The sequence below is a fragment of the Mytilus edulis genome, chromosome 4 (genome assembly GCF_963676685.1).
Source record: "Mytilus edulis chromosome 4, xbMytEdul2.2, whole genome shotgun sequence".
NCBI classification, from domain to species: Eukaryota; Metazoa; Mollusca; class Bivalvia; order Mytilida; family Mytilidae; genus Mytilus; species Mytilus edulis.
Genome location: NC_092347.1, coordinates 41,181,564 through 41,191,784, shown reverse-complemented (window position 1 = coordinate 41,191,784; position 10,221 = coordinate 41,181,564). Strand labels below are relative to the sequence as shown.

General features: G+C 31.5%; 1 non-coding gene across 1 annotated transcript; it reads right to left on the bottom strand.

The window, feature by feature from the left end:
- Nucleotides 1–413: 413 nt before the first annotated feature.
- On the bottom strand, nucleotides 414–486 carry Trnar-ucu (transfer RNA arginine (anticodon UCU)). Its single transcript has one exon. It is a non-coding gene; the product is annotated as a tRNA-Arg (tRNA).
- Between the last annotated feature and the right edge of the window lie 9,735 nt (nucleotides 487–10,221).

Below are 10,221 nucleotides of genomic sequence, written 5' to 3'. Positions count from 1 at the left end.
ACGTTTTATAAACATTTATATTTACACGCAATGAGTATTAATGATATTACATAGTAACAGACAGGTGCTCAATACTAGCCTGGTGATACCCCCGGGAATTTTATCTTTAACCTCTCAATCGAAAGAGTTGGACAATATGATGTGCAAAATATCATGCCTTTATAATTCTTAAAAGTTGAAACAACATTTAACCAGGCAAAGTGGATCAGTTTTCATGCTTTATTTGAATCCTTTATATTTCTTAGATGACTGACAGCTTATTTCAATAGCAAAACAGAGAGCATATTTATTAACTTTATATCCACTTGTTTTTAGATGTATCACAACACGAAAAAGACATTTTACGGCTGGTCATACATTAAAACAAAATTGGTTAAAAAGGGAAAACAAAAAAAAAACGAAAAAATATATGTCATCCACGGTGGGATTCAAACCCACGACCTCCGGATTAGAAGTCCGGCGCGCTATCCCCTGCGCTACGCGGACATAAGATAAAAGTTGATTATTTAAATACAAATACATGACATGTAAATAACAACATAACCCCTTTATGAATAACTATTTTTGTTGCAAGAATGTAGTTTTTATTAACGTATTGTCCTTTATGTTTTAAGGATGAATAAATACCCTGCCACGTCAGATCTGTGATTTTACAAGACTGAAGTTTTTCTGCTCTCACACTATTGTAAAGCTCTTAATTAATTTCGGGCCAACTGATTTTAATTTTATAGTGTCTTTTTCACACCACTGACATAGTTTGGGAATGGGACATACTATTGAAAGAATAATAAAGCCACATGTCTGAGGGGCCGGGAGGATTTATTGCCAACCCGCCATGCACATTCTGTTATATATATGTGTCTGTCATGCGTGAGGCCCCTCGTGGGGGTATTCAAGTCATCACATAATCACACCAATGATAAACTCATCATAGATATATGAGGGTGGTAAAGGGGGGTTGCTTGGACGAAAAAAACGTGAAATAAGACATAATTTCACGTTGAACGTGAAATAATTTCTGTAATGAACGTTGCTCGAAAAATAAATACTTTTATGTGAACCTTTTATGACTGAATCACTGTATATATTAACTCTTTGTTTTACTTGATTTTCCCGATTTAGTATACACATTTAATGTTATAATTGGTTTATGGCGTTTAAAAAAGTATTTCTTGAAGATCCCTGCCAAGTGTTTGAATTTTATTTGAAAAATACCGAGCACGCAAAATAAGACTTTGAAAATCACGATGCACGTAAAATTAAATAAGCAGAACACGTTGAACGAGGCACCCGTCTTGCACGACTGAACGTCAAATAAAAAAGTAAAAACACGTTGAACGTGAAATAAAAAACGGCGATCACGTTGCACGAAAATAACCCTTTACCACCCTCTTATATAGTCCTTCAGGGTTGGTGTAAACTTCCCACTAACACCATACACCATTACACATACACCATACCCCATTACACCATACACGTTGTACCATTACACCATACACGTTACACCTTTGCAACATATGATACACCTTACACTTTACACCATACACCATTCCCCATTCTATATCTACACGATCCGAAATTACCCATAATGTAAATTTTAAATATTAAGATTTTTATAATGTTTATGCTTACAATCCGAAAAAAATGAAATAAAAAAAACTTCGTTTGCAACCAATGGAAGGTCGTACACTATCATTCACACCATTCACGCATGATCGCACGTTACACAATCACAACGTGGCCATTCCTCATACATCATTACACCTTTCCCCTTACACCATACACCATAGCACCATACACCTTACACCATTGCACCATATGCCATACACCATTACACCATACACGTTGTTTTGGGAAGTTTACACCATCCAAGGGCTGTACCAGGATTTAATTTTGTATTTTATATCTCTATATGTTAACGCTAAATGTAATGTTGCATTATATATATTATTGAGACTTAGAGATAAGACTATGCCTGATAAAATATGGAATTGAATTGAATTGAAAAAACGTTAGTAAGATTGCATTTTTTTTGTGTAGTTTAAATAGAGCTCTTAGACTAGCTGACCTGTTTTCACATTTTATTTTAATCATATTTGATAATCATATACTTTTAAGGTAAACATAGTATTTGATTTCCTCCTTGGCCCCAAAGAAACACGTCATAGAGCTTCTAGAACATGATTTCCACTTTAGGCAACTGTTTATCAATAATCCGCGAAAAATAGCTTTTCCAAATTCATATAATTGTAATCTTTATATGTCAGCTCCAATAGGCATATTTGTTAGTAGTCTCTTCAAAATTTCTAGACTGGAGAATATTGAGAAATTACAATATTGTATACATGTGTACAAGTATGTCTATTGTAATTGTTAAATACCTTTTGTTAAATATTCTACATTTTATGGATGTCATGCATTAGATATTCAATTTGCCTCATGACTTTATTTTCTTACCATATTAACCTACTTTTTTTTATTCTTTAAATGTGCCGTATGCTAATCAAAGATACAGCGGTCAACTTCAGAAATTTCATCCAACTACAATTACTGACCGATATCAATATATATACATGTAACGATGTACATGTATGATATGAATGTTCTGTCAATATAAGTATAATATTAACCTATTTGATTGAAATGCTTCTCTCATTTTCTTGGATTTTTTTATATAGTTTTCCCCCTTGATATATATTTATATATATTTACGAATGTATACCTATCAAAAAAATTTAAACAATTTGAAGTCATGTATTCAAGTTTTATAATATTTGCATACCATTACTATCATATAATTGTTACATTTCAATTTTTTCAGAATTCTGTTTTATTTTTATTAATTGACATCGTTTATTATAAGTTGTACCATAATATGAATTATTATACCATACTCTGATTTTAAAACACATAGTTCAATTGTTTAACTTAGATATTATTGACAATCAAAATAAACTTAAGATATTCAAAACCACCATATGGAATTTTAATAATTCTTGATAATATACTGCAATTTTTGTGAAATAATAGTGGTTTACATCCTCCTCATTAGACTCATGAGGGAATATGTTTCATTGGCGACCACACCTCATCCTTTAATAAGGTAGCTCCCATTTGATTTTTATTTGGAAAAAAGGCAGGACATGAGTTTTGAGTAAACATCGCAGTTAAAAATCAAATGGTATCTTCCTAATGAAGTATACATCGTAGAAAAAAATTAGATATGTGAAGTAAAGGGGGACTTTTTACTTTTTGTAAATGTATTTTTTTTAAATATACTTATAAGTACTAAACGTGAATCATAATATCGTTCCCTAATCATAGTTGAAGTACGTGTTCACTCCGGACAAGGCGAATTTGTAGGATGAAACCGATTTCCGTTTCCTGTTTACCTTCAATATCGGTCGATGGCCTTGGATTTAGTTTTATCTTAATATTGACCACTTAGACAGTAGACCCGGTAATATTTTCTAGAAAAATCTACACACCAGGGAATTCTCTGTCTTTTATTTTTTACTTTTTTAATGTCGTCTGCCAGTTTAAAAAGAAGCCTGTACTCCCACAAACAATCTTAGTTTAGCTTTATTTGCGACGGAAGAGAGGATATTATTCCATCCCAAAGGCAACTAACACAGATTGTATCGTTTACACATCGCCAAATTGATTCAAGAAATGAATAAATTAATTCCGATCTCCCAGGCAAATATTGTCTCAAACATATGCGTTGGCTCACTTATTTTTAATTTAACATATATTTAAGGTAAAAACACGAGGAAACTCATCAAAGACAAAATATCATGTTTGGTGCAAGTGTCATTATTATAAGGATTGTGTTTGCATTAAATGCCTCGGATGACAATGTTTTACTCCTGGGCTAACAAACTGCATGCTATATCACCCTCTGGTTTATACATTGATAGTCATTCTTGTTGTATTATATTTACATTATTACCCGTCATGCACTCTCATATCAATATACTAGAACTACAACTAATGTAAGTCATGCCTTTTTTTGTTAAAATGGGGAATGCTATAACTTATATAAATATTGCTCAACTGATATAATACTAGAAATGGTTGAAGCTGAAAAGTAAATGTAACTGCCTTTTTTTGTTAAAATGGGGAATGCTATAACTTATATAAATATTGCTCAACTGATATAATACTAGAAATGGTTGAAGCTGATAAGTAAATGTAACTTTATTCAGTGCAAGATTTAGCTGAAAATGATGTAGCTACCGAGTAATTTACCTTATTCAGTACAATTCTATGCATGTCCTATATACAAGACTCAATTCAGGCACGTGTAACATACAACATATAAAGCATGGTACATGTAATACACACACTTATTACAACAATATTGATTTTATAGTTCAAAGTACAGCGGCTCACACCGAACAGCAAGCAACAAAGGTTCCTAAATGGCTTGTGTAAAACAATTCAAACAGGAAAACCAACAGTCTAATCTATTATACATAAGACCGAAAACGAGAAACACTTATGAACTACACCAACAAACAACAGGCTCCAGGCTACATATGTCGTATGCCATTGTATACGATGACATCCACATCATGTTGGCGGTCGCTGATAGTATAATTGGTAATTATAAACTTGATACGTATTTGTCATTATCAATATAAAGGATTAAAGTGTAAACACATGTAATAAAGGTGAAATAAAAACCAATTTTGTATCAAAATACGGTCCTATATATTTATAATAGCCCCTAATATGACTATTCGAGTTTCTGTACTCTAAGATAGTGAAAATGTAAGGCTTGGTATATGAAATAAGATAACAGTAATATTAATAAATGTTTCTCATGTAATTACATTCTCATAACATAATGAAAAATTATATACTTTGTAATTTTACAAAAATCCAGGTGTAAAAATTGATACTGATTAAGAAACACTCAGTTGTCGTCTGAAGTGCCGTACATTTACCCGCCATTAAGTAGGCTACGTAAACACTGCCCAAGTTCAAGTTCATTCAATTTGTTTTTCTCTCTAAAACTCTCAGGTAGTTTATTTATTCCAGATTGTTTGCAGCAGTATTGCGAAAAGAATCAATGTTATAGCTTGTTATACTTACCAGGCGAGTAGGAACTACATCTAAAGAAATATTTGTGATTTTTTATATTGATCAAACCATGTAAAATCGATGTATGTTGCACGTGCAACCATTTATGTCAGCTTCTTTTTATTATAAAGCATAATTTATTTTCTTTTTTTAAACACTAGCTGCACCTTGACATGTTAATGTGACATTGGAATAATTATAGCTACTTTTTTTCTTTTTTTTTCTGCTAATTTTCGAAAATAAGGGGACGTAACATAGGTGTGAATTGTCAAAAGAAGAAAAGGCAAACCACTAGACACGCATTCAAATATTGAAAAGAACAATTCCAACCCGAAACCGAGGGTAAAATTAGATAAAATTTAAATTATCTTTTATGGTTATATAGTTCTTCAACTATATCGGTTCTTATACATCCTTGGTTTTCAAATATTCGGCTTTGGGCTTTCCTGATGACAAAAAAAAATCCAGAAAAGCGCTTCGGATACATAACGTGTTGTTTTCGTATATTAATATATTAAATTTAAAGTTTATTTTCAATTGCTTTTTAATCATTGACCCTATTTTTTTTTACAACACTTTGTATAAAATGTAAAATAACAAAAATATCGCAATCCGAGGAAAATTCACAACGGAAATTCCGTAGTCAAATGGCATAATCGAGGGCTCAAACACATCAATCGAATTGATTACAACTCATATTCCGAACTTTTGTAGAAAATGTTGAATTACACCTGGTTTTAAAGCTAGCTAGAACTCTCACTTGCAATCTGTATGCCAGTCACATACAATTCTATTATATTGCCGTGACAATGTTTGAATACAACATTCAAACATAATAGGTAAGATGTATTTGTTCTATTATAACATAGCGTTGACGGTACCAATTGTACTGTACCAGATGCGCATTTTGACAATAAAAGTATCTTCTTTGATAACCTGGACCATAATACTCATTAAACACACGATAAAGAGCTAATCAAACCACAGATATACATAGAATATAGCCAAATCCGGACGAATCAGAGCTTTTCCACGAGATAAAGTAATATTCCTAAATTTAGATGATTTTACAGCAGCAATTTTTAATAAAACAATATCGGTATTTTCATGTTAGGAATACTAGCTTCTGGGATGATGACACCCTCAGGAACTAGCAGTTCACCAGCAGAGTTATCCACCAATGGTAGTTATTAACATATTTTGGTACCCAAATTCACTTAACCAGATGTGCATTGCGACAATTAACGTATCTTCAATGATGCTCGAGGCCACAATATTTGAAAAATGCAAAACCTATTACACACGTTAAACTGCTGACCAATTCAAAGAACACTTCAAGTATAGTCAAATCCGGACTAAGACTTTTACAGTTTTGTCTGATTAGCTTAAAAAAAACAAGTCTTGAATATTAATCAGAAGAAAAGGATTGATAATTTCTTATTACAATAAACGATTATCGTAGATTTCACTTTAAAGGGAAACATATGAACTGATCATCTTACACGTATATGAAGATAAAACAATAATCTTCCTTCCGGGTTTATTAGGCATACTGTAACGACTCGTGATTGTTTAGGATGGTCTAAGGGTCACGAAATTATACTTTAATTGTTATTTATTAATATCTAAGTATAGTATCTTATTTATAACAAATGAGGTTGATATATGACGTTTGTGGACAAATTACAATTAATCTTAACCAAAATACCTCTATGGGGATCTCCTAACCTTAAATATTTTGAAGTGATTTTTTTTTCATTTTAAAATTCATAAAATTCCTAAATGTATCATTTTTAAACTTAAAATACGTACACCTAATGAATATTTACCAAAAAGCTGCAAATTAAAGAATTTAACAGATTCACATCCTTTAGGGCAATTGACTTTTACTTAACTCAGATTTAGAAAAAAAAGGAAAGAAAATTAAAGCACATGTCATTGAAAATTTGCCAACCTATCAGTCACATCTGAGTAAGTAAATAATGTGAAAACATATTACTACGTTGAAATTTATGAAACGCTTATTTAAAAAAAATGGATTTGAAATACACATGACAAGTCTGACTTTTTTTGTTACATAATATTTTTTTGATATTGCTGTAAAAAGTAAAATATCAATAATACTGAACTCCGCGAAAATTCGAAACGAAAAATGGTGGATCAAACCTGGTTTTAAATCGATTATTGCTGATTTGTCAATTCACTCTTTTTTATGCAGTTATCATGGTCAAGTTATAATTTTTCAAACTCCGTAACAGTGGTAACATCATCCTGGCTACTACGCTACGATGATAGTTTAGCGAAGCAATGGTATCGTTGTATCGGAGTTTGGATACTTTTAAGAGTCACATTCTTTATCTTTGAAATAACTATATGTCTTCTATTGCTCTGAATTATTACATACAGTGAGGGAATATCGTTTTGACTAAATTAATCAAGTTAGAGTTCCGGTTAACACCCAGTGGAAAATTAAATGTGTAATTTGACGACAGTGGTTAACATTGTTTACACTAAAACAAATAAAAAAACAGAGAGACAAACAACCAGACAGACCATTTATGATCTTAAATACTTAACGGACGCATGAAATGTATGAAGTGTTGATTAAAGGAGGTAGACCTAGGTTAAGGGAAATAACTCTAAAAGTCATCAGTACGTTTGTGTCAGCCATTTTCATAAATATGTTCTAAGCTTCTTGGATACATAGATTATTTCCAATCTGTTTCAGGTAAATGCTTAAAATTCATTGACGAAACTTGACTTTTACAAACGCATAACTGATTTAAAGAGTTATCTCCCTGAACCAAGGTCCTACCCTCTTAAGTTTTTAACGCACTGCAAAAGCCATGAACTGTGTATGGTTAGTTCAGTTCTAGGAAGGCATGCAATACATAAAAAAATAAAGCCTTTCAAAATGCAGTGATAAGTTTGTTTCACAGCGTTTAAAAAAAACGAAATAAAGTTTTCGAATTAGCCGACCGAAGACGAAAAATGTGTGACATCGGCATTCATTTCTTGTAAGTAGAAGTGTGAATATAGTATAATTTCTTGAAATATTTTTTTCTTCAAAAAAACAACCATATAGCGTACCGTTTTGATAGCCAGGAAAGAAATGAAGTTTCTTGTTTGTGCATATACATTATACGATTGTTTAATGCTTTATATTCTAGAACACACCCGTAATATTGCGGATTGTTACTGAATTATATATGAGCTATATTTGTATAATATTGACCTGAAAGAAGTATATTGACTGAGGACGAGCTCCGATATACTCTATATATCCTGTATTGACCCCATACAAAGCTATACTAGTATTTGTTTGTATCAAAATCGTAATTTGATTTTGTTGGAATTTAATAGATATCATATTGTCTCCTTGACAATAACAAAATATTAGTTGTTATTTCATTTACTTTTTTTGTTTGTTTGACAACTTATGTATTTGAAGATTTTTTTCGTCAAATAATCGATCACAGATATCATTTGTTTCACAACCTTAACAATATCCTGAAATTCATTACATGACGTCACAAAGTATATCGGTTTTTAGATATTCTAAAAATAACCGTGCACTATCCTTTTGCTGTGGAATATGGTTTTTGCTGTCCGCCGTTTTCTCTCTACTTTCGAAAATATTGTTTATCATGTGACTATCCTTAAACGAATCAAATTCGTTAAAATATACGAATTAATAATATATATTTATATACATTTATATATATGCTAGTTACAAAATGTTGTTTATTAAAGGAATTAATGCACGATTGTTCATTTACTTCAAACATTAAAAGAGTCCAATGTTATAATTTGATCTCGCTAGTATGACCAAGTTTGTATTGCATTGAAATGAATTGAATGACCGTAACTGAGTTTGACCTGAGTCACCTCTTGTTAAAACTTCAATAGTTTGCACCAAATCCTCAATTTTATACTTTATGTTATTCTTTATTATATCACAAGGCAAAAGTGAAACAATTTAAAGGCAATATGAATTCATTTACTTTCGTGAGTACCACACATCGCGAATAAATAAAATTTGTGTTTTCGTGAAAACTTGATGTTGTTGTATGCTAGATTTCACAGTTTTGTCAAATTCTAAGATACTTTTATGGAGATCGCAACAGACGAAACTTACGACCAAATTTATTTTCTTTTCTTTCTTTCGCTCGTTAGAGCACTTATTAATTTTTAATGAAATTGAAATCGAATTTTCTTATTTGTTCTCACATAAAGACTTTTTCAACATTTCCTTGCATAAACAAACCACTATATTTTACCAGCACTTCACAATTAGACATTTAATTATTTTAGTATGTTATATGTGTATTTGGTTTTGAAAACACTAAATAAATCCTTGAAGTGTAAAAGAAACCTGATTAACTAACACCAAGAAACCAGATATAAACTCATAAACCGAACGGCGACATATGGAATCATGCACCCACGTCATTTTAAATTATATTTAAATTATAATAGATGGTAACAGTTGTCTAATTAGTAGGGATGGAAACGAGTACTCGAGTACTCGGGTACTCGCTCGGAAGGTCAGTTTTAGTACTGAGATACTCGATTGCCTGTTATACATCTCCACATTTCCGCTCACTTTAGTTCCATTGAAATATCCCCTTTGTAATACTAGATAGAATCAATTAACAACATACATATGGTTATCCTGAGTATATTATTTGTTAGTAGTATCAGCAACGTTCTTTCCTCCTGAAGGAATGTTTTCATGTGCACAACTTGTAACAAAAAATTAAAAGTCCAACAGTCTTTCGTCTGAAATTGTTAACCAGATCATATTCCTAAACACGAACCCTACGCAACTGATTAGAGACATTTTTAACGGTGTTTGCACACGGATCAACACTTTCATGGATTAATAATTAACTGATCACAAGCCGTAAAAACTTACCTTTGTTTGTTAATCAAAACTTCTATGTAAATGCGATTGGTATGAGAAGATGTACATTTAAACTAATTTAATAACTCTGTATTTGAAACTTAACTATAATTGTTTAATTTACAATTTAAAGATAGGCAAAAATACGAAAGCGATATTCCAACACAAAAGTCGAAAATAAACAGGCAACGTCATGGCTAAAAAAAAATCAGACAAACGATAGTGCA